Consider the following 26,915-nt stretch of genomic DNA (forward strand, 5'->3'; position numbering starts at 1 on the left):
TGGTACATAATGTTTTTCCAGTTTAATAGGTTCAGAAATGTATCTCTACACTCCTAAGACCTAACTCAACCTTCTGTCTTCCCTCTAATATATTACAATAAAGACAGACGGTTACCAGAAGACTCACGAAAAGTAATGGCTAAGGGTGGAAAAAGAGAAATACCCAATGAAGAAATCTTTTTAGACCAAAGCACTCACCCTAAAACCTTGTTCCTAAAGTTCTAAAACCAGATGAGTAATTCTTTAAGAAAGGTAAAATTATGAATCATACTTACAGGACTAGGCAACTCCCAGGATTCCTAACTCTGGCTTTCCAAACCTTGCCACACTCCTTGCTTGAGACAGAGTCCCCAGGCCAGTTTATTCATATGTGCAAAAGGCAGTCAATTGTGAGCTTTAGAATAACTTGCTTCCCTGGTGTACTAACCAAAAATGAGCTAAATGTGGGTGGTGTTTGAAGATGAAGATAACTAGTCATTTTTTCTAACGAAGGCATTGGTCAAATGCATACCTCAAGAAGTTTGAGGTGGAGAGATAAGGAAGATGAGATTAAGAGCTGAAGAAACAAACCAAAAAAAAAAACAACAACAACAACAAACTCCAGGTTAAACCAATAAAGCAAAAAAAAATGACTTATATGTTCCCTTTTATTTCCTATTTCCTCTTTTTTTAACTGTTTGGTCAAAGGAGATGGGAGAGAGACTGAAATGTTGTACAGCTTAATAATAATAAATAACCATCTGTTCTATTTAAAGTCTGTGCTTGCTACAATAGTACCAGCTCCAGTTTCCTTTTTGGTTATGATGAGAGACTAAAGCTTCCATGAAGAATTTCAACTATCCAGACAGCTGGAAGTCTCTCCTTGCTAAACACAACAGCTGATAAAGTATTGACTTGCTGACTGATAATTTCATCTTTCTCACTATTCTAGGTCTGATTATGACCAATGGAGGGAACTGGTGGGTAAATTGGAAGTGACAGAAATGTTAGAAGGCTGTGACCGTGCTATCTAGGGATTTGTGATAAATAAGGAAAAGGGCAGGGTGAAGGTAGCAAACCCTTGACTTTTAGAAAAACACATTTCAAAGAAGTGAGACATAGACTACCCATCATCCTATATGCTAAGAATCTCAAAGGGAAGTGAGGAAAGGGAGGTTCCCAGAGACAAAATTCTGGTAACAGTGTTGTAATTGGTTCCCATGAGAAAGAAAGAAAAAAGATGTCTAAGGGAACAAAATGGCTGAAAAGAGAAATCGTGATATAATGGAATGAGTACCATCTCTGGAGTCAGATTTTAGAAGGAAACACACAAGAAATAGAAAGTACAATGAATGCAAAAACAAATGCAAAAGAGTGGCATGGTCTTGTTAGAAGAATAGCAAGAAAGCTGAAGCTTAGTAGAAGCTAAGCCTTGACATAAATGGAAAGGTATTTGTGTCTTTTCACTATATGGGGTGTCTTAATATCTTGAGACTGCACTAAGACTTTTGGAACTCTTTGTACTGGAACAAAGTGGAGAAAAAGGCAAAACTAGGCATAAGTGTGGTGTAGTTGTTAAGAGTTCTAGAACCCAGGCAGGAAGTTGTTGTTCAGTCATGTCTGGCACTTTGTGACCCCATTTGGAGTTTCTTCTCCAGTAAGAGACTGGAGTGGTTTGCCATTTCCTTCTCCAGCTCATTTTACAAATGAGGAAACTGAGGCAAACAAAGTGAAGTGGCTGGCCCAGGGTCACATAGCCAGTAAGTGTCCAAGGCTGAATTTGAACTCAGGAAGAGTGTTCCTGACTCACAGAGGTCCAGCACTCTATACAATATGGCTCCACTTCAGGGTCCATGCAGGAAGACTCTGATATTTACTACCCAAGATGGGCAAGTGATTTAACCTCTGTGACTCAGATTACTCCTTTATAAAATATACATAATAAAAAGGCAACATTAAAGGATGAGACAGACACATGGTGCCATGGAAACAATGAACGTGAACTTGAATAGACTTTCAAGAAATAGTGGAGGATGGAAGGGCTCGGCAAACTATGGTCCCTGGGGTCACGAAGAGTCAGACACAACTGAAAAAGTGAACAAGAAATATGAAACCTGAAGAACTGGGACAATTGTCGCAAGGATCAAGTGAGGTGACACAGACATACAGAAGAGTGTTATACATAAAGTCAACCATTATTATTGAAACTATTCTTGATATAGGAAGATGAGAGAAAAGACAAAATTACTTGACTCCCAATTTATTTCTATTTTCTCTACCAAAGAGAAAGATTTTAAGAATATAGAGCATGAAAGTTGGAAGGAGCTTCATCATCATACAAATCCTTCCTTTCATAGATAAGGAAACTGAGGATCAGAGTGATCAAGTGTCTTGCCCAAGGGTCACATAGCACATTAACAGCAGAACCAAGACTAGAGCCAGGCCTCGACTCCAGTCCAATGCATTTTCATATTGCATTGCATGTTGAGAGTGGAAAGGATAAAAGAAAGTGATTAACCAGGAACTGGAATCCAAGATAAGTGAGGAAAGTGCCTTCTTGCTGTTCAGTCTTGGCAAAGATCCCAAAGTAGACTAAGATGGAAATGTTTTACATCATTGCACATGTATAACCTATATCTGATTGCTTACCATCTCAGGGAGGCAGGAGGGAAGGGAGGGAGAGAGGAATAGAATTTAAAACTCAAAACTTTAAATAAAAATGTGTTTTTTTTTTAATGTTAAGAGCTTATATCAGATTGCACGCTGTCTTGGGGAGGGAGGGGAGAAAATTTAAAACTTATGGAAGTGAATGTTGAAAACTAAAAATAAATAAACTATTATTTTAAAAAGCATTTATTAAGCACTTACTATGTACCAAGTTCTGGAGATACATATACAAATATTTAAAAAAAATTTTAAAGACCCTGGCCTTTTCCAACTCATTTTACCAATGAGAAAACCAAGGCAAACAGGCTGACTTGACCAGGGTCATACAGCTACTGAGTCTCTGAAGCCAGATTTAAACTCAGGAAGATGAATTTTCTTGACTCTAGGCCCAGCACTCTATCCACCGCACCACCTGCAAAATATATATTCTGGGTAAATTAAAGATAATCTGGGAGGACAGCTAAGTGGCGCAGTGAATAGAGCACTGGCCCTGGAGTCAGGAGAGCCTGAGTTAGAATCTGGCCTCAGACACTTGACACACTCATTAGCTGTGTGACTTTGGGCAAGTCACTTAACCCCAATTGCCCTCCAAAAAAAAAAGATAATCTTGGAGGGAAGGCACTAGCAATGATGGCAGATTGGAAAAGAGCTCCCACAAAAGGGGGAATTTGAACTAAATCCTCAGCCAAGGAAACCAGGAAGCAGAGAGAGTGGAAAGCATTTTCTGCATAAGACAAAACCAGTGAAAAGGCACAGAGATAGCGTGTTGTCCCTAAGGAATAACAAAAAGGCTAGAATCCTAGGTCATAGAGTATGTGAAAGGAAAAAAAAACCTAAGGTATAGGTTTTACATATAGGTTTTATATATAGGTTTTACATATAGGTTTTATATAGGTATATGAAAAGGTATAGCCCAAAGGGCTATAAAACTGTGCCAGAACCCCAATGCCCATAAGTGGGACCACTGATTACAGCAAATAAAGAAATGTTGAATGCTGTGAGTAAGTTCACGTACCTTGTAGTACACTTTCCAGGGATGTACACATTGGTAATGAGGCTGACACAGTGTGGGAGAGAAGAGGTATTGGACTGACTACCAGACTGAAGGTCTACAGTACAGGGTCATTGTGCTGACCTTGTTATTGCATTCCTATGGGAATACAATAAATGAGAATCCTGGGCAGTCTACCAGCACCATGCCAGGAAACTGAATTATTTCCATTAAGAAGATTCTGAAGATCATCAGGCAAGAGAAGGTACCAGACACTGAGGCCCTTTCTCTAACTAAATTGCCAAGCATTCAAACTCTACTACACAGAGTGCAACTCCAATGGGATGGCCACATTGTTTGAATGCCAAACATATGCTTGCTTAAACTTACATTGGGCAAGTTTCATAAGAAGCTATACAAGGACACTCTCAAGTCTTTCTTAAGAACTGTGGAATTAGAGTGGCTAGGTGGCACAGTGAATAGAGCACCAGCTCTGGAGTCAGGAGGACCTGAGTTCAAATCCATCCTCAGACACCTAACAGAAAAAAGCTAGCTGTGTGACCTTGGGCAAGTCACTTAACCTCAACTGCCCTACCTTCCCCCCTCCAAAAAGCAAAAAAAAAAAAAAAAGAGAGAGAGAGAGGGATAACTGTGGAATTGATTGTGTGACATGGGAGACACTAAGACAGGACTGTTCAGTATGTGCACCCACATCAGGGAAGGTGCCGTGCTCTATGAGCAAAGCATAATGGAAACAGCTCAAAAGAAATGTAAAATTGGCGAATTTAGAGAATCCGCCCCAAATGTTCCCATGGACTATTTGTGCCCGACCTGTTGTGGCGGAGCATGCAGAGCTCGCGTCGGTCTGATCGGCCCCAGTCAGAAGCACTGTAACTTGACTCTAACATAGTGATGCTATTTTGGGCCCCCTTGAGAAAAAAGGACAACAGACAACCTTCAAAGCAATTCTTTAGAACAAAGAATAAAAAAGAAAGAGAAATTTAAAAAGCAGTTCAGGAAAACTGGACAACACATAAGCCCAGTCAGCATATGCAGTGTTCCCCAATTCTGCAAAGAAGGGAGAGAACCCCCTGGACTTTATGCCCCTTTGGCCCAGCTTTCAAGAGTTCGGGGTCACTTCCAAGTCACAATGAGGCATCTTAGGCAGCGCAGCATTTATTTGCACACTATCGGACTGCTGTACTAGTTTCTCTGGGTCCTCCTCTAGCTGACTGAGAAAGTTCTTGTCACTGGGTATTTTGTAGCCAACTAGTTTATTCATAAACTATTTTTTTTTTGCTTTTTTTTTTGGAGGGCAGTTGGGGTTAAGTGACTTGCCCAGGGTCACAGTATTCATAAACTATTTACTGCACTTTCTTATGAGGTCCTCAGGCCTATAAGGAATATAAATAGAGAAGATATGGTCCTTATTCTAAAGAAGCTCACAACTTATTTCAACTTGTTAAGGCAACATTAACATATAAGAAAACAGATTTGTTGACCCTTGAGTGATACTGCTGATTAGTTTTGTAACTGGGCTTTGCCCATTCCCAGACCTCCTAAAACAGGGAGAAGATGGGAAAAGTCAAGAATTTACTTCCGGGAGAAGACAGTTTGTGTTCTACCATCTGGGTGGGAGTAACCTCTTTCCTTTGGCTATGTAGCTAGAACAGACTGCATATTTAAAATGACCAGACTGAGACAGTCTCAGTCTCTCTTGCTAATGGTAATCTGAGAATAAATCACTACTCATCTGAAGCTTAGCCCTGTGGCCCTGAGAATTGAGTTTGGCATTTGGATATTTTTATTTGTCCTTTTCAATTCTTTTTCTTTGCGTGTGCTTTTTGGAGGGGGTAAGGTAGGGCAGTTGAGGTTAAGTGACTTGCCCAAGGTCACACAGCTAGTTTTGTGTTAAGTGTCTGAGGTCGGATTTGAACTCGGGTCCTCCTGACTCCAGGACCGTGCTCTATTCACTTTTCAATTCTAAGTGCAAGTAGAGAAGATTCTGAACCCATGCACTCGAGCCGTGGTGATCTTGGGGACAGAATACCAGGCTGCATGTTGGTTCCAGCCTAGTGGGAGAAACAAAAGAAGCTAGGATGTGAGGATACAAGACCAAGGGGCTTTAGACTTGGAACTTGGTGGGATCATGCCTGCTATATAGCAACTGAGTGAAGATGTGAACCTAATTGCCCTCCCTTAAAGCTAAAATGGTGTAATGGAAAACTATACTTCCCCTGCCCCAATGTTGGAAGGGAGGGAATTACATTATGTTGTTCTTGCTATATTTTTTAAGTAATATATTCCTTTGTTGGGGTGACTAGGTGGCTTCATGAATAGAGCACCGGCCCTGGAATTGGGAGGACCTGAGTTCAAATCCAACTTCAGACACTTAACACTTACTAGACACGTGACCTTGAGCAAGTCACTTAATCCCAATTACCCTGCCTTCCCTGTTCCAAAAAGCAAATATATATATACACCTTTGTAAAAGTTAATCTGACTGGTAAGTAGTTAAAAGAAGCTGGGGTGCAAAGGACCCCCCAAATTGATGAAACACAGTCAGTAAGGGCTTGTGCCAATGGCAGAGGCTAAACAATTTCTCCAGTCCCCCCAAGGGTACCAGAGAACCCTGGGGAATGGGGTGAAATGTAATATGCCTGCCTCTCAAGCAGTGGGAGCCACTGTTACATTTTGCCTGTTATGAAAATTTTCATTGCAAATCTTTTAAAACTCTTCTGCAGGGCTGACCCTATGCAAAACAGTCAAGGAGACAAAGTTTGTCTTCTCTGTGGGGCCTTCGGTTCTTCGACCTTCTCTTTCTCCTCTTCACCACACACTCAACTCAGCCACCTATCATCCTCTGTGTCCGTCTGTCCTCCAGTCATCCTTAAAATGCACTCTCACATTCCCGTCACATAAATAGCATAAATAATCATAATGGTTCAGCCTGTTTCTCCTCCCACTCACTTCATTTTCGTTTTCATGAGGATTCAAGTCCAAAATCTAATGGTTTAAATTCTAATTTGAACTTTTAGCCCTGGAATGAGGAAGGGACTTGACCCTGTAGCAGGATTACTCTTCCTCTTTTTTTTTTAGCAAATTAGAATTCGACACAGCGCCATTCAGTTTTCTGCTTTTAAGAGGAGAAAAGTGTCAAGTGCCAAGACATCCAAAACTTTAACTTCCCAGATGTCTTGGTGGGGGCTCATGCCAGACAGATTGTTCAATGATTAGGATAAACTAATATTCGTTTTGATAACAGATACTTCTGGAGAAAAAACTTGCAAGATGAGCACATTAAAAAATTCCAAGTTCTCTGCTAAGAGGTCTAACAATTCTATTTTAAACACATTTCATAGATTCAAGAAATTCGTGTTGTCACTTCTCCCCATTTTCTAGATTGGGGATGAGGAAAGTAAATCCCCAAAAGGTTCATGACTTCACTAAGGTCATAGTTAATGGCAGAACTAGGATCAAAACTCAGGACTCCTAATGTCTTGTCCAGCGTATTTTCTACTATGTTGTGAACTTGACTGGTTGTGGTTTTTTGTTTGGGTTTGGCTTTTTTGTTTGTTTTGTGAGGCAATTAGGGTTATGTGACTTGCCCAGGGTCACACAGCTACTAAGTGTCAAGTATCTGAGGCTGGATTTGAATTTGGGTCCTCCTGACTCCAGGGCTCTTTCCACCGTGACACCTAACTGTCCCTTGGACTGGTTGTTTCTAAATTCAAATATTTGTAATTCTATATGTCAGGAGCCTATTAGAGATCTACCGTCTTCCCAAAATGCTTTAGGATACTGATATACACTCTTTGGGCCCACTCTCATTGACCATCAAGATCATGGCATCATACATCGTTACTAAATGAATTGGTTTGTTTTAATAATTGGAGTAAATGAAGGAAAATGAACCTTCTGGTTCTAAATCTTACGATGCCACTACCATAAATATAATTAGTCAATCAGCAAGTACCTTCTATGTTCCATTGTGTTCGATCTTGGGAATACAAAGACAAAGAATGAAACAATCCCTGCTCTCAAGAAGCTTATAATTTGTTCAGCAAGACAATACCTGCACATATAAATATGTAGAGAAGATATATAAAGAGAATGAATTCAATGTAATTAGATAGGGAGAGCACTAGCAGTTGGGGGGCTCAGGAGAGAGTTCCAGTAGAAGTTGGGGCTCAGGTTGCATCTTCAAGGAAGAGAAGGACTCTGTGAAGCAGAACTGAGAAGGGAGAAGACTCTTAGGCATGAGGGACAGCCAATGCAAAGGCATGGAGACTAGAACTGGAGAGCTACAGTAAGGAGCAGAAAGTCAGTTTGGCTAGAATTTATAGTGCAGGGGAAAAAGGTAATATGTAATGAAGCTGAAAAGATAGATTGGAGCCAGAAAACAAAGGATATTAAAAATAAAACACAAGAATTCATATTTTAGCCTAGAGGCAATTAAGGGATGTCAGAATTTAATATTCATTATTATGTGTGATATAACATTCATAGGGAAGTGACATGATCATACTTAGACTCTAGGACAATCATTTTGTTGGTTGTGTAGCAGTTGGATTGGAACAGGGAAGAGACCTGAGGCAGAGGGACCGATTAGGAGGACAATGACATAGTCTTAGTGAGAGGTAAAGGGGGACTTGAACTAAGGCGGCAGAGATAAGCAATTCTATGTGAGATATTGTGGAAGCCAAAAAAGCAAGATTTGGCAGCTGATGAGATAGATGGACTGCAGGGGAGTGATAAACCAAGGACAATGGCAACGTAACAGACCCAGGACCCTGGAAGAACAGTAGTGAGCGTAAAACAATACAAATGATGATGTTTACAAGAAGGATGGGTTTGTGGGCAAAAAGTATGAGTTTGATTCCATATAAGTTGAGTTTAAGGTGTCTCTAGGTCATCCAGGATGAAATGTCCAACAAACAGCTGGGGATAAATGAAGCTCAGAGAAAAGAATAAGAATACATGTGTGTATATTCATATATGTACATACACATATATACATGCATATATGCGTATGTGTATATATGTTGATACACATGTATATATACACATATATGTATATGTATAGTCTTCTTTCCTCTGAACTTCATTCATTATATATTATTCATTTTATATGTATGTATCTTCTTTTTATATATTTAGGTCTATATACACACACCCACATTTGTCTGCATAGAGATAACCAATGGAAGTTGATGAAGGCACTAAGAGAAAGTGAAAAGACAGAAGAAAGCTAAGGAGTGTTGGGCAACATCAACAGTTAGGAGGAGTGATATAGAAAATCCAGAATAGAAGACTGAGGGGGGCAATCAGATAGATAGAAGGGGAACTAGGAGAGAATAGTGTCACAAAAATACATAGAGGAGGGGGTGGCTAGGTGCCGCACCGATGAATAGAGCTCCGGCCCTGGAGTCAGGAGGACCTGAGTTCAAATCCGGCCTCAGACACTTAACACAAAAACTAGCCATTTGACCTTGGGCAAGTCACTTAACCCCAATTGCCTCCCAAAAAGCAAAAAAAAAAATTACATAGAGGAGAGTAGGTGGTCAAGAGTGTCAAATGTAGCAGAGAGGTCAAGAAGAAAGAATTAAGAAGACTGTTAGATCTGTCAATTAAGAGATCATGAGTAACTTTGGAGAGAGAACTTTCAGTTGAATGATTGAGTCAGAAACCAGATTGTAAAGGGTTGAAAAGTTAATGGGAGAAGCAGAAGTAAGGAATATTGGAGAGCAATAGGTTGATGGCATAGTAGGGACTAGAAAAGATGAGGGAGATTTGGGCATATCTGAAAGCAGTGGGGAAGGAGCCAGTAGATATGGAGAGGTTGAAGATTCAAGAGAGAGAAAGGAAGACTAAAGGAGCTGGAGAAGGTGAGAAGGGAAGAGATCGAGGGCACATATAAAGGTGTTTCCCTGGGCAAGGGGAAGGGGCCACCTCAGTATCAGAGACTGGAGTGAAGGAGGCTAAGGATGGCTGACAATGTCAATGAGTTTTAAAATGAAGAGGAGAAAAAAGAGAGCTCACATTGAACGACTTGAATATTCTCAACAAAGTTAGAAGTGAGATCCTCAACTGAGCTGGTGGAAGAAGTGAGATGTTTAAAGAGAGAAATTAAACTTTAGAATAGTTGATTTATACAGAGTCTAGGGTGGGATAAAAGGATTGCTTTGCTGCATTTAGAGCCTACAGCTTGGATAATACAAATTCACAACATACCTAATCAACACAGTTCTGTGATTTCATCCAACTCCATCCAGCAGTACCATGAATAGAAGCCACCTAGAAGTGATCCTGGACTGATGTATGGCAAGGTATGACCATCAATAGGACAATAGAAGAGCCATTGGAGAGAGAAGAAGACAGTATGGAGTTGACTTCATTAACTATAGGGCTGAGATTGGAATGGGAGGAAAGTGAAGTCATAGCCTGAGAAAGTACTGAATAATGGAGGGGTTGGAGGTTGTCCCGAAGGCGAAGGATAGGTTTAGAAGGGGTGAGGAATAGGAAGAGATGGAAGATTTTAATCAAGAAAGTGGAACACACAGTTCATAGTGAGATATGGAATGTGATCACCATACTGTTATAGTGGCGACCACACTGGCATACCCAGGATGGCTACTAGCACAGGTTCTCAGATCTGCTTTGCTAGAAAAGATAACTGTTTAAGGTGTCAACAATCTTTTTAAATTACATTCACTATTTTAGGGGAAAAGTCAGCACCCTGAACTTCAGAGAAAATACAAACAGAGAAAATACGAGCAGAGAAATAAAGACCAACAGACAGGGCTCTGACTGCCTGAATCAACTATATACTTTACATACATCCCTGGATCAAGAGAGCCTTTACATCTGAGCATTGGGAGCTCTGAACATATGGCCACTCAGAATCTCAACCAAGAAATCACAGGATTCTTCTCATAAATGAGCCCCCAAAGCAAAATGCCAACTCAGAGTATATATACACTTCTCAGAGCCAGAAGACATCACAACCATCTTGATTCAGTCCTAATTAGAAATTAGCAAAAGGTGTGAAAGCCTTCCTACAAGCAAGCCTTCCTCAAACAAGCTTCCTTTAATGGGTTCCACATGAGACCTATTAATGGGGGGGGGGATATCTTATATCCCATTAACAGCACAGGTGTGTAATTGAGGTGGCGTGAAGGAGTAGGTCATGAGATTTTAGGAGATAGAGGAATTGGAAGTTGAGCAAGCTTGAGTAACCATCAACATGAATATTGAAGTCCTTTAGTACAAGGGAAAGAATTGAGGAGGAGAGAAAGATTGATTGATCTAAGTGCTGAACTCCTTGAGAAAGAAACTGGAATGACCCAAGGCTGCAGTTAGCATGATTTATATAGGGTGAACATTTTAAATAGAAAGAACATTAAAGACAGAAGTTGCTGAGTGACGGTGACCAAGGGAGAGGATGGAGGTGACATTGGGGTGCGAGGAGCGTTTTAACTACTGTTTAATGTGGTTCTTTTTCTTTATCATGTGTATATTATATCAAACTTGAATAGGCAACATATTTTCTCATGAAATTTTTGAACAAAATATTTCCCTTCCCTAATGAATTCCTTTTGTGGTCTAAATTGTCTTTCCAATTATTCATAATATGATGTATTCCCAATTCCAGTTCCATTAGTCACATTTGCACATATGACATTTTGATAATATCTCATAAATTTGGATCACAAGATACACAATGGCATTATTTCAAACAAATAACGCCTTGTCCTGTCAAATACTATTGCCAGTCTTATGCCCTGAAAGACATAAAATTTCTACAGATTCATATATATATATATATATCGCCTTGTACATTTATTCATGAAAAGTGTTAGGCCAACTTTTTGCTAATTAAATTACATTTTATAATTTACATTATAATTTCAAGAGATTGCTTTATCTTAATTTCTGGTTGACCTTCAAATGGTCATTGGCTTCTGACCATCAGTTTTTCACTTTTCTGATCCCTACTTTGTCAAGTATCAGCAAACAAATGAGCCATAAAGCTTTATATCAAAGCTATTAAGTGGTAATACAGTGGATAAGGTGCTGAGCCTGGTGTCAGGAAAACTCATTTTCCTAAGTTCAAATCTGGCCTCAGACACTTGTTACCTATGTGACTCTGAAAAAATCACTTCACCTTGTTTGCCTCAGTTTCTTCTTCTGTAAAATGAGCTGGAGAAGGAAAAGGCAAACTAGTCTGGAATCTTTGCCACAAATGAGGTCACAAAGAGTTAGATGCAACTGAAAAATGATTGAACATCAACGAAAAGTTATTAAGCACTTAAGGGAACAAAGAATTCAGGGTGAATCCTATTATATTGAGAAAAATCACCAAAGTTTCTAATCAGGACCTGGGAGCCCCCTGTAGGACCAACACAATATTCACAGCACCAGTGACCACTGTAAATATGCCAGCATGGTGCTCAATCGCAAAATATAACAGACTCTCCATATAGAAAAGAGAAGCAAAATATTTATTCAGACACCAGAAAACCAAATCCCAAAACCAGTAAGCCAATTCCATCGTGGTAGCAAAGGAGTTAATACACCATAACACCACAGAGAGCCACACCATCCTTTAGCCTTCCCACAAACCAACACTCACAAGCCTAGCTATCTGCCTGGGTATGTCCTCTCCTCCCTCCAGTTCTAACTGCTCTGACTCCCAGCTCCCTATGGGCTCTGCTCCACCCTTCAGCAAACTCCTTCCCACACAGGCTCCATGTAATTACATTCAGACTATTAGGGGGCAGGGTATAAATTCAAAGCAGGAAAGATCTTCAAATTCCCACTACCATTAAACCCCCTTGGGTGAAACACAGTTTGGGTTAGAACGGGAGAGAGAGTCCTGATGAGGTCTCAAGGTTGAACTTTCAAAAGAGACTTTTCTTAGGAAATGAGAGAGTAGTGAAGTAATTATTTTTTTTAATTTGAGGGAGAAAAAGAATATTTGAACATCAGGTATAGTCTGATCCACATTGACCCAGCAATACTTCATAACTCATCTTAAGCACATAACTAAGGAAACAGTTTGTGAAACTTCATGTTACAGCTGGTAAGTGTTGATCAAAATTCATAAAGCAATCTAACCTATGTTTTGCACAAAGAAATCATATTTTAAATGAGAGTTTACAGAGTGCAAGTTTCTAATCCTAACTGTAACGTCTAGCCAAAGATTGAGTTAAGTGGCAGAATTAACTTAGTTTCTTATTACTTTGGCTTGTCTCCCCCATCTTGTCTAGGTTGAATTCCTGAGAGTAGATGTTAGACAAAGACACTCAAAACTATGGTTTGCAAAATGATCCTTCTCTTCTCCTCATATTTTGAGATATGAGTTCCCTCTGACTCTGAAGAAACCTATTTTTGCCGTATAGATGGTCTGATCTTCTGGCCCTCTACCCACAGTCTTGATCTCCCATAATGAAGAAGACATTTCTACAATCGAGTACAATGGGGAAAGTGCTAAATTTGAAGTCAGGCGCTCTGGCTTCATCTTCCAGCTGCACCACTAGCTACTCTGTGCTTCCTTTTTCTCATTTGTAAAATGAAGGGGTTTGGAATAGACCACCTCTGATACTCCTTTCAGCTCATAAGCTATCTGGGACCCAGGTTTCTTCACTCATCCTTAAGGGCACACCAGCTTTGCAAATCCTTCCTTTGCCCTTCTTTGAAGGTCTCGGTGACATCTGCAATTTGCCTCCAACCCTGGTCTATTTCTCATTGTCCTCTTAGGTTCGTCAGAACCACATTTATTGGTCATTTGTTTAGATTTCTAGGCTTCTGTGCAACTTGATGATCTCCCTATTCTTTAAAGTTAGTAGGTGGACCTAGTCTCATCAGCAGCCACGTGACCTGAATAGAAACGTTATTTTCCCCTAGGATTGTTGCTGTTGTTCATATGTTTCAGTTGTTTCCAACTCTTTATGATCCCTTTTGGTCTTTTCTTAGCAAAAATGTTGGGCTGGTTTGCCATTTCCTTTTCCAGATCATTTTATAGAGGGGGAAGCTGAGGCAAACAGAGTTAAGTGACTTGTCCAAGGTAACGTAGCTCAGAAGTAGATCTGAAGCCAGATTTGGACTCAGGAAGATGAGTCCAGGTCCAGTTCTATCCACAGTACCACTTGTCTTTACTACATCAGTTCCCTCTGATGGCATTAAGCAGGTGCTAAGAAATCTCTCTCCTCTGGGGTCTTCCTTTATTCAGTTCTCCACTCACTTGAGAACAAGAGATGACTGAGGTATTGAGTTTAATCCTAACTCAGGTCATGAGCTCCACCCATATCTCTAGGTTCTCTTTGACTTCACTCACTCATTCAGCAACCACTTATTAAACACATATTAAGAACAGAGCTCTATCCTAAACACTGGGAGAAATAAAATAATAGTTTTGACATGAAACTTAAATCCTTGGGTGGGAACATAATGGATGTGATGCCATCCAATAAATATATAATAACTATCAGGTTTGTTTTCACCCTTGATCACATGTTTTTCCCAACAATTATCTTATCTTGTCCTAGAAGCATGAGAAAATTTATTTTAATGCTTAGTTTTTTCTTGATATTATCATGTGTTTTTGTTATTTGGATTGTAGGCAGGCTAAATGCTTTTCTCACCTTTGGGTTCTTTTGGAAGCATGATTTCCATGCTGGCATTTTGTTGAAAGTCCATCTTTTGTCATTGATGATTAGGCTCAGCTTTATAGGATGTGATATTTAGAGGTGCCCTTCAATCTCCTTTGCATTTTACAATATCATATTCCAATATCTGCTCTGATTGCTCACAGATGGGAAGTAGTATTGGGCAATTAAAATTGACTTTCCTTCTTAACTAAAGGCCTTTTTCCTGGCTGCTTGAAAATTTGTTGTTGGCATTGAAATTAGGTAAGGAATTGAGAATAAAAATCACATCTCTAGCAATAGATTCAGGAAAGGCCTTTGTCAAAATGTAGCATTCTTTTATGCTAAACACAATCAACTATGATCTTTAAAAAGCATAGGTTCTTTTAGAATATAATACAAAGTATGTATCTAAAAACAAAAGCCAGCGTTGTTTTTGAAGGCAACATGCTTAAAGCTTTTCGGCTAAATAAAGGTGTAAAGCAAAGGTGTCTCCTAACCCCACTATTATTTCACACAGCTCCAGAAATAAAGCAGAATAAATTAATTAAAGGTCTAAATAGTGGCAAATAAGAAACAAAAATATCTCTATTTATAGACAACATGATTTACCCAGAAAACACAAAAGAAACAGAAAAAACCCTGAAATGATCACTAAGTTAAGTAAAGTAGTAAGATTAAAAATAAACGCACACACACACATAAATCAGCATTTAGATCACATGATTATCCTCCTATGTGCCAAAATGCCTACTTATAGCTCTGAGTAACCAGACTTCAAGGCATGGGGAAGCTGCAACCGTGGGGCCACAGTCAAAGGGCCTCATTTGAGGACCTAGAGGGCCACGTGTGGCCTTGAGGCTGCAGCTTCTCCACTCCTGAATCAGTTCTGAGGCTTCTGAGGCCTAGACACACTAAGTGTTTTGCCCAAGGATCTCACCACCACTTAACGGCATATCCAAAATTCACATCTATCCCTCTTAGTTTCAAGTCTAGTATTCTCTCAACTATATCATACTTTCTGACTAGGCCTATACAAATATTTAGTATAAAAACAAGACACATACGTGTATTTGTTTATTCTATCTATCATCTCTTTACCTATCTTGTATCTACCTATTCCCCCACCCCCACCCCTCTCTGTCATCTGTTTAACTTATCTATCCAGCCACCTTTCCCCCTTGGGAACACTAGATGGGTGGAAGGGAGGGAAGTTATAGTGCTCTGGGCAAAATGAACAAAAACTATTCCTCTTCATCTTAAACTTACACATCAACAATTCAACAACTGAAGTTGAAAGTGATTATTAAGTGTTTTACCCCAACTTATAAAAAAAGTAAGCACACCTCAGTTCAAAATATATTCCTATCCCCATCATTTAAATGGGGGAAAGATAACTTTCCATACAAGTCGACAAAAGCAAGGAACCCTACTATCTTCTACCTTTTTTCCCCCTTGATTTCTCAGTAAAAGGCAAAATAGCAAGCACCACTTGGACCACCAAAACTCAAATTTTAACTAAAAGCTTGGAAAGTTTTTAAGAACAGATTGTTTTTATTTGGTTGTATGTTTTTAAAAGTAATTCCATTTCATGGAATACTATTTTGCTATAAGAAATAATGAGCAGGATGGTTTCCCAAAACCTGGAAATATTTATCCAAACTAAAATAAAATAAAGTGGGCGGAACTAGAAGAACTCTATAGAGAGCCACAACCACACTGTAAGAACGATCAGAGTGAAAGCCTTAGCTACTCTGACCAATGCAATGATCTAAGACAGTTCCAAAAGGCTCATGATGAACAACGCTACCCACCTCCAGAGAGGGAGCTGGTGAGTGCTGAGTGCACACTGAAGAGCCTTTTTAAATTTTCTTTTGTAACGTGGCTAATATAGAAATATGTTTGTACTACTTCACATGTATAATCAATATCCCATCGTTTGTATCCTCAGAGGGTGGGGGAAAGGTGGAAGGAAGGCCCAGCATTTGAAACTCAAATTTATTTAGAATAAATGTTCATTTTTTTACATGTAATTGAAAAATATTTAATTAAGTAAATATATAAATATTTCTTTTTGAAAGTAATTCCATCTTGAACATGGTAAAATTTGACAGGAAGAAAGCAACCCAGAAAGGAGCAAGTTTGGGTTTGTGTCGACGTGTAGACAATGGGTTTTTCCTTTGGCTTGAACAGGGTTGATATTTGCTCATGGATATGTCTTTAAAATAAGCTGTAATTATAACCACGTGGTTAGTTCATGGGGGCACGTTCACAAGAGTTACACAGCATGTGCAGGAATGAATGGGCTGCAGTCTGCATCATCTGAAGCAGAGGCAGGGCATACCCACACTGATGAGATCACAGATTCACACAAAATATCCATGTGTTTCTATGAGTACATGCATACACAGTGAGAGTTGTTCTACCCCATCCAGGTTATGTGACAGGGTTCCCAGGTTGGCAGCAGATGCCCAATCTTATCCTCCCTCCAAGTTTTCAGTACTTTCTTGAGGCTGATTTTCATGACGCGGTTCAGTGGTTCCAGAGAAAGATGGGAGTTAGGAAGACAAGAGGGGAGAATGTGTGGACGAACAAATCAGTTGGAGATGTTGAGCAAACAAGAGGCATTCCACTCTGGCCTTCCTTCAAGAGGGAGAAAGAGAATGTTGACCTAATTTAGCCCAACTTAGCTAAAAGTGAAAAATGGTGGAGTGTGAGAGGAAAAGGGTCGCCCCAGCACCTGACGAGGCCATTTGTAGGATGAGGCCATGGAACCGATTCTAAAGAACAGAAGTAGATTGTGCGTTTACTAGCCCTGAGCATGAAGCATCATAACATTGTGACTATCAAGACCCCAGCGTAAACTTCCTTGACATCCCCAAACGGGGATGATCATTTGGAGAGAAGGTCAACTCCACTGCTAGAGGACATTTGTGAAGGAGAACACGGTGATGCAAAGGAGAATGAGGACAGTAATTGAGAGAAACAAGCATTCGCTGTGTGCCAGGTGCTTTACAGGTACGATCTCATTTGATCCTGAAAACAATCCTGTGAGTCATGTGCCATTGTTATCCCCATTGTCAGGTGAAAATTTGCCCAGGGTCAAATAACTACTAAGTGCCTGAGTCTGGGTTGGAACTCAGATCTTACTAACTCCAGGAGGGGGCCACCTAGCTGCAAGAAGCACACTGCTAGCTAGGAGTAGAGGGCTGCAACCAGGAGAGAGAACCACATACGTGAGTGACAGCAGGAAGCAGATCCACCATAATAAGCAACCACAAGGTAGACCCATGGCAATGACCAGCCGATAGACAGAGCTGTGGAAGCAATGAACCATCTCCCCAGGAGTACCACCCAGGACAGTGAGTCCTTGATAACAGTACATGTCTCCATTGAGTAAGGAGAACTGGGATGGGAGTCCTTTCTGTGTTCTTCATTGATAAAGACTGGTCGGCGTTTGATGATTTGTGAGCCTTTATTGCTTATAAGGTGTGTGTTATGGGAGGGCCATATCTTTTTGTTCCTAGGTTTTAGCAGAATGGGTGAAAAGGAGCAAAATTTTGAAGTTTCTGGATTATACCTTGATGAAGGCAAATGAACCAAAAGAGGAAGGGGTGCACAAAGTCACCCTAATCCTTTGTTTCAGGCAGGTTTCTTTAACACGAGAGAGAGAGATATTGATCATTTATAAAATCTGACTCCGACACTCCTCCCTGTTTACACTAGTGACCACTCTACTGTCTATCCCCCCTCCCTTGAATCAACACGTTTCTGTCAATCTTTTGCTGACTGTGCGCTTCCAAAAAGAAGCCACTAAATCCTTTAATAAAAGATTATAAGAGGCCTTTGAAAACATTGATGAAGCCCTCAAATGTTTTTCAGCAATGACTCCCTTTAAGATGCTACAAAAGTCAAGGATATTGTATTGTTTTCTAATACAATTTTATGGAAAAAAATTACACCAAACATGATTCATTGTTTGTTCAAATAATTAATTAGTGCATAATTACAATTAGAACATAAATTTTGCTTAAGTGGAGAGAAATCAACTTATTTTCATAATTAATTCCATTTAGTCATAAAATTTCAATTATAAAAACTATTTGCTAAACCCTTTTTCATTATTCACTGTGTGTGGGGGTTTTTTTTGTACTTAATTCTTTTTTTAAATTAATTTTTAGTTTAAATCATTTCCAGAAGATTTTGAGTTACAAATTTTCTCCCCATTTTTCCCCTACCCACCACCCCGAAACATCAATTCCCACTGAATATCCCCTCCCCAATCTGCTCTCTCCCATATCTTCCCCCACACCCCCTCCTACTTTCCAGTAGCGCAAGATGGATCTCTATGCCCTAGGGCCTGTATATCTTATTTCCCAGTTGCATGTAAAATAATAATAATAATGTACATATATTTTAAACATTTGATTTTAAACCTTTGAATTCCAGATTCTTTCCCTACCTCCCTCATCACCCACCCTTACTGAGAAGATAAGCAATTCAGTATAGGTTGTACATGTGTAGCTATGCAAAACATTTCCATAGTGGATATATTGTGAAAGACTGACTATATTTCCCTCCCTCCTATCCCACCCCCCACTAGTTCTATTCTCTACTTTGATCCTGTCCCTTTTCAAAGTGGGTGCTTCCAACTTCCCTCCCCCTCAGCCTGCCCTCCCTTCCATCATTCCCCCTCTCATCCCCTTCCCCCCTACTCTCCTATAAGGTGAGATACCCTATTTAGTGTGTATTTCATTCCCTCCCTGAGCCAAATTCAATGAGAGTAAGGTTGACCCATTCCCTTTTACTTTCCTGTTCTCCATTGTAACAGTTTTCCCTTGCCTCTTCTATATGAGATAATTTACACCATTCTATCTCTCCCCATCTTTTCTCATTATATTCCTCTCTCATCTCTTAATTTCACCATTTAGGTATCATCACTTCCTATTCAATTGGTCCTGTGCCCTCTGTCTATGTATACCTGTATGCATATATACACACTCTCACATATGTATTCATACACCCATATGCCCTCCTATACAGACATATGTTGTATGTATACATATATATATATTTCTATTCCCTTCTATTCTCACACTGAGAAAAGTTTCATAAGTTACAACTATCATTTTTTCCATGTAGGAATGTAAGTAGTTCAACTTTGATAAGTTCCTTATGATGTCGTTTACCTTCTCAAGCTTCTCTTGCTTTTTGTATCTGAATGTGAAATTTTCCATTCAACTCTGATTTTTTCAGCAAGAATGTTTGCAAGTCCTCTATTCTATTAAATGACCATATTTTCCCCTGAAACATGATACTCGGTTTTGCTGCTAGTTGACTCTTGGTTTTAATCCCAGCTCCTTTGACCTCCTCTCATCCATGTCCTCTCACGTATTCATCCACTTATGCAAGGGATACAGCCAATGTTCTGGGAAGCCTGTCTTCTTGAGGATACCAATGTTAGTCGGGCCATCTCCAGTCATCCTGATCTGTATCTGGCCACTGGACCCAGATGACTCCACAAGATAAAGTGAGGCTAGTGACTTGGCACAGCCCTCCCTCACTTAAATCCAATTCACTTGCAAGTCATGACATCATTCTCCTGGTGCTATGGTCCTCTTCAAGAATGAAGGACAAAGCACAACTGATATCAGCCCATGAGCAGCCCATTTCCTTTTTCATTCATACGTTTCCCTGATATGATCTCCTGTGTTTGACACTTAAAGCTCTTCACAACCTGGTCCTTCATAGCTTTCCAGTGCTCTTATACATTGCTTCATCCCATGTTCTTTGTCGTCTAGTGATCATACCTGTCTGCTTCCTGCTCCTCACACACAGCACACCTTGTTTATTATATTTTATGGCATCCACATACCCGCCACGTACAGTTCCATTGCTTGCTGTGCAATATATATTTTTAATTCTTTGGAAACTCTGTGCCATGACTTGCATCCAAAGAGCAATATCAATAGAATATCGGCATTAAAAAATGGACAATTCTGGAAGGAGTGTGGGAAAATTGGACACTCATGCATTGTTGGTTACGAATTATGTCGGTCCAACCATTCTGGAGAACAATTTGGAACTATGCCCAAAGGGCATATCCTTGACCCAGTAATACCACTACTAGATCTATGTCCCAAAGAGATCAAAGAAAAAAGAAAAGAGTCCATATGTACAAAAATATTTATAGCAGCTCTTTTTGTGGTGACAAAGAATTGGAAATTGAGGGGATGTCCATCAATTGGGAAATAACTGAATAAATTGTAGTAGATGATTGTGATAGAATACTATTGTGCTCTAAGAAATTATGAGCAGGATGGTTTCAGAAAAACCTGGAAAGACTTATATGAGTTGATGCAAAGTAAGATGAGCAAAACCAGGAGAATAAAATACATAGTAACAACAAGGTAAGGATGAAAAATTGAGATTCACTACTCTGATAAATGCAATGATTCAAGACAATTCTGAAGGATTCGTGAATGAAAAGAAATGAGGAACTCTGAATGCATATTGAATTATAATTTTCTTCCCTTTAGAAAAAATGTCTTGTTTTTTTTCCAACAGCCTAATATATAATATAATATAATATATACTTGCAAGGTTTCATGTGTGTGATTGATATCATACTGCTTGTGTGTATAACTATTATCATATGGCTTGCCTTCTCAATGAATGGAAGAGAAAATTAGAGCTCAAAAAATTTTAAAGAATGTTTATAATAAATAAATAATTGATCTTTTTAAAAGCTGGGCCTTGAAAGAAAGATGTCACATATACCAAAATATCAAAAGTAGCCTTTTTTGTAGTTTCAAAGAGCTAGAAGCAAATTAAGTAGCTATCAGATGGGAAATGGCTAGGCAAATGGTGGCAAAGGAATGTAATCAAAGTTCATCATGCCATGAGGAATTCAGAAAATCATGGAAAGACCTATGTGAAGTAAGCAGCACCAGAAAAGCAATATACATAATGACTGCAACAATGGAAAGGGAAAGAGGGGAAAATGATGCCAAATGCTGCATAACCATAGTGATTAAGGTCATAGAAGAAATGAGAAAATATAACTCCCTCCTTCATTGAAGGGGAAAGACCACTATGGCTGGATACATTCCATGTATCGTCAGACTTGCAGTGATTTGTTTTGCTGAATTGTTTTTTTGTTTATTTGTTTCCTTTCTTTTTTTCATTCAATTGCAAAGGCTGGTTCCCTGGAAGGATAGGTTGATAGAAGTAACGTTATACTTGAAAATGAAGGTTACATAAAAGAAAAACCTATTAATAATTTTTTAAATGATGGGTCTTTCTTCACTTCTAGAAGCAGCCTGTGTCATTAAAGCTTCGCAATTTCTCAAAGGCAAGCTACAACTACAGTCATTCCAAGGGGCTTTTCTCATGACAATATGAGGGCTGCTTCATAATTCAAAGCAGACAGAAATGGCAGACATGAGGTGCAGAGACCCTTCTTTGGGAACTCTTAAGGGGGCACTTGAAGAACCTGGCTTCCTAGCAGTTGTTCAGATAGTAAATAAAATGGCAACTGAGGATGTGGGGATCATGAAAGTTGTGGAGGAGATGGGGGAGGAGTCAATGCAACCTCCCTCAGTTGCCATGGTGACACATAGAACGTCTAACTCCCACGAGCTGCCCTGCCAACTAAACTCCTAAATGATGAGATGATACCCTTCAGCTATTTTGGTTTTGGTGAACTCAACCAAGATGACTCCTCACATGGTAATCACTGTCCTTGCTGGCATGGTCTCAGGACCTAACATGCCCAAGGAAAGGTGATAACAATAAAAGAAGGTTCTCCCAGGCATCACTTCAGACAAAAAAAAACCCAAGGATGGAGTTTGCTTTATTTGAGGAAGACCAGCAGTGCTTTTCCAGCTAATTCCCCCTGGAAGTATAGAAAATAAGTAATTATAATGAATTAATTCTCTGGCCTTAACACCCTGACTGGGAACCCAGCTGCTGGAGAGAATGTGGAGACCAAACCTAATTGGAGTATTTTACAGTAGCTCAAAATCTCCGTTGTTTAGGGGATTAGGTTGGTGGGAGAGTCATATATCAAGCAGCAAATGGCCCAGCTGAGTAACAGATAGCTTGAGGACAGGGGGGGGGGTATTTAATAACTGTAAAAACCTTTTTCCTATGAGTAGACTTCAACACTGTAGCATAATTCTTATTTTTAACATGAACCAAAATCTCAGATAACACAAAAAACATCCCAGCCCATCTGAGATTTCAGATAAACACCATCACTCTTCTATGTCCCATTATAATTGAGCAGGACTGGAATATCTTCTGCTAAAAACAAAACAAAAAAAACCCCAGCCAATTATAAATAATGTAGTTTTTAAGTCTGCTTGAAGAGTGAAACTACAAATTCTACCTATCCAACAAGTTTGGGGGGGAGTGGTGCTTTTTTTTTTTTAGTTATGCACTTAAATGACTTTTAGTAGGAGAGGGGAAAAATGACTTAAAGAAACCCTTTAAAAAAAAAAAAGGTCAAATGTTCAGATCACATTCACCTCCACACCAAAGCAAAGAGTCAGAAATCAGCAGCAACATGGAAATATTCTTGGAGGCATTTGATATTCCCAAAGTTGGGCTGGATTTCAATAAGTATTTCAGTATAATTTGGCCTTTTATGTTTTTCTGCATTTAGAATGAAAATTCTTGTGATCTCAGTCACTCACAAACACTTGGAGAGTAGCATTCCACGTCTATAATGACATGCTCTGTTGTACAAGGATTCATTTAGTATCTGAAAATTGCAGGAATTCGATGTTTCTAGTTTGTCAACATTCGCTCCACTGACATTCATACAGATTCATAGGATTTATTTAAGACATTCATATGGAGGCGGGTTTCACTTCCCTTTAAGTAATAGTTGTTTGACCACTTGGTAGTAACTAAAACAGAAATCCCTTTCCTTCCAGACACATTTCTTTATACTTCACCACAAATATGCAAAGTTGAACACGGTAGCAATCTTTGTGCATAACCAACAGCTTTTTTTAAGTAGAGGGGTTATTTTGGGTTCTTGTATGCAGTTTTATCCTATTGGAGGGAGGGAGCATGTTTTCAGAAAGCACAAATCATATCAGGTTACTGATTTCATTGCAGTCCTACATTTTCTATTTATTATGATTCAGACGATATTTTGGTTTATTGCCTCAGTGCAAGAGAAAAAAGAATGAACCAAGAAAGGTATGTTTAATTAAAGGATAATAATACAAGCTCCCCATTTGCGAGGTATGGCAATCTGCCCAGGCTTCTGTATTTATGACAGCTGTTCATTGCCAGTAAAATTTGACAGGTGTTTTATGTACATTTGCATGGGGGGAGGTGGTAACATTCTTCTGTCTGCATCATCCCCCCCACTCAAAGGTCTTATGAAAATAAAAGCATCATAGTTTGTATCAATAAAACACGGCTATGTCAAGCATGGTCACACAGGATCGACTGAGGTTTGATGAAAGGCAAAAGGAGCCAAGATGGCACAACGGCTCATTTTTTTCAGCATCACTCAAGCAAGTCACCCACCTGTCACCCAGCTGCCAACTCACCTCGTGAAAATTGAAGAGAAATAGCTTCCCCACCCCCACATATATTCAACAGATCAGAATGTGGCTATTTAGCATGGCCCCCAAACTAACTGATAGACTTTTGGAAAGAGATATGGAAAATAATTCCCTCATGTGACATGGAACAGGTCAGCAACTTATCAAACCGATTCAGTGAAGATGATCACACTAGACTCAGTTATTTGGCTCTCTCTAAGTCATACATTTCTGAATTAAGAATTTGGTTCAAGGTGAAGAGACAAGAACAAGAAAGCATCCATCATAGCTACAAAGGAAGAAAGAACTTTAAAGACCCTTTATGATGAACAAGGAAGAAAGGGACCCACAGATGAGGGAAGAGAACGTTCAGAGAGAAATGCCATTTTCCTTAGTGTTTAGAAGCAACTGGGAAAGAAATGTCGCTTAAACATGAGGGAAGAGAGATGTACACAATTAAGACAAAGTTTCCATTTGAGCAAAGCTAACATATTGAAATTGTGGGGACTAAACAATATTGTTAATGTTGATTCCTAAAGCTTGACACTAGCAATCACAGGTAGATGTAAATGTCTTGAAATTTATCATTTCAATTTACAATTTACATTTATTAACATTCTGGCTGTCCCCAAAGTCTCAGTGCAGTTGGAAGCTCATCCTGGATATTATCTCTTTTAAGCCTCACACCAAATATGCAACAAAGGCATTACAAATGGTATTATCCCCACTTTTCAGATGAGGAAGCTGAGACTCAGATTAAGTAACTAGCTAGTAGGTCAGAGGAAAATTTTTAACTAGGGCTCTCCTCACTCCAAGCCCAGTCTTCTTTCTACTCGGTTGTCCTTCCTCTCTGGCCCCTATAAGTGCAGCTATTGCAGAGTGGAACATTTCCTTAGGATCAAGAAAAGAACCCTCAGCAAGATGTGTAGGCAAAAGCTTGGAAGAAGCTTTGGTTGTTAGAGCAGAAAGAAGCCAAGCTGCTCATTTTACAAATGAAAGAAGTCTGAACAAGTTAGAGAACGTGGTTTGTCTAAGGATAGGCAGCTAGTGAGGGACAGAGCCAAGACGCCAAGGAAGGTCTTCTACCTTCAAATATTGTATTCTTCTGACTACAGAGCCCATTATGTTTCGGAAAACCCCATGCACTTTTTTTGGTGGCTTAGGCTTAGGTCCCACACGTATGGAAGGATTGCAGTTGGGTAATGGTGAGCTTTGAATTTGGAGAACTGATGGAGAGGTGTAATAACGTACAGAATGAGACACATTTTTAGGTATGACTTATATGGGCATTTGTTTTGCCTTCCTTTGATTGTTTGTTACTAGGGCTTTGTTTTGTTTTGTTCCATTAGGGGATGAGGGAAGGGAGGAAAGAAAATAAATGGTTTTGATAAATGAAAAAAATTTTTAGAAAAAGACAGAGGAAGGTTGAGAAGTTTTCTGGTTTGGGCAACTGCTCTGTTATAATCAGGAGTCCTTCCACAGGAGAATTCTCAACAATTCAAAGAAATACTTCTAGTTGTCTTCAGATACGTCCACTGCAGACATGTCCCTGCTGACACCACGCTGAGTGACAGTGATAGCACATTCTAATGGAACACAGCAATGGATTACAGAATCAATCAATCTATATTTACTGTGTCTACTGTGTGCCAGGCACTGTACTGAGTGGTGGGAGTACAGAGAGGCAAAAGACAGTCCCTGCACGCAAGGAGTTTAGTCATCTAATGGAAGAGACAACATGCAAACAAATATATACAAAGCAAGAGAAATATCTAGATAGATAGATAGATAGATAGATAGATAGATAGATAGATAGATAGATAGATAGATAGATAGATGGATGGATGGATGGATGGATGGATGGATGGATGGATGGATGGATGGATGGATGGATGGATGGATGGATGGATGGATGGATGGATGGACGGACGGACGGATGGACGGACGGACAGACAGACAGACAGACATAGGATAGGATAGGATCTGGAAAAGTAGGATAAATCAGAATCATTGAATCTAAGAGGTAGAAGGGGATTTCAGACACCGTCTATTCCAATCCATGCTTGAAAAGGAATTACTTCTACAACGATGGCTGACAAGTGATCATCCTGCTTTTGCTTGAAGGCTGCTAGAGAGAGGTTTCCTAGTGCTTCCAGAGGCAGCAGATTTCACTCTGAGGTAGCTCTATTGGGAAGTTTTTCCTTATGTCAAGCTTAAATTGGCTCTTTGCAGCTTACACTGGCATTTCTTTCAGTTTTGCCTTCTGGGACCAAGCAGAGAAATCTAATCCCTCTCCTATGTAACAGTCCTTCGGGTAATTGAATATAGCTCTCATAACCTAAGACTCAAATCTTTTCTTCTCCAATTTAATTCCCCTAGTTTTTTCAGCTGGTCTTCACTGCAATAAACTAGAGACCCTTTACCAGCATAGTTGCCCTCCCTTTTGCATGCCCTTCAGATGATCTTGTCCTTCTCAGATTTTGGTGCCCAGAACTGAAAACAGTACAAAATTCTATCCGTCCAGAGTCATCAGGGTTTAGGGAAATGCAGCATTACTAAAAATTAACAGAAAATAAGGCACTCTTCTCATCTGACCTACCCAACAAAATTCAGCATTTGTACAGACTAAGAAAAGTATTGGATAAAGGAGCCTTGAAATATGAGATAAGACCATGAGTTGAATAGACCAGCCAGCAAACAAGAAGGTGGTCAGCCAACAAGGGTCCATCCAGCCGTTTAGGGAAAGAGAAGGCAGGTGATAGAGTGTGAGACCTGGAGTCGGGTGGGTCTATTTTCAAATCCTGCCTGTAACATCGCTAGCTGTGTGACCATGGGCAAGTAACAACCTTTCTGAATCTGTTTCCTTTTCCACTTAAAATAGGGGTACTAATACCTTTAGTACATCTTTCACAAGGTTGTTGTAAGGTTCAAATAAAATAATATATGCAAAACACTTTGCAAATCTTAAAGCACTGTAGCTACCAACTATTATCACCTTTGGGGAAGTAGAATCTGTACCCTTGATTCTGAACTATCCCTCCCTTTTCAGAAATAATAAGATGA

Source organism: Petaurus breviceps, unplaced genomic scaffold (assembly GCF_028583685.1).
Source record: "Petaurus breviceps papuanus isolate PSGF00001 unplaced genomic scaffold, PetGlider_PUasm1.0 90849, whole genome shotgun sequence".
Classification (NCBI taxonomy): Eukaryota; Metazoa; Chordata; class Mammalia; order Diprotodontia; family Petauridae; genus Petaurus; species Petaurus breviceps.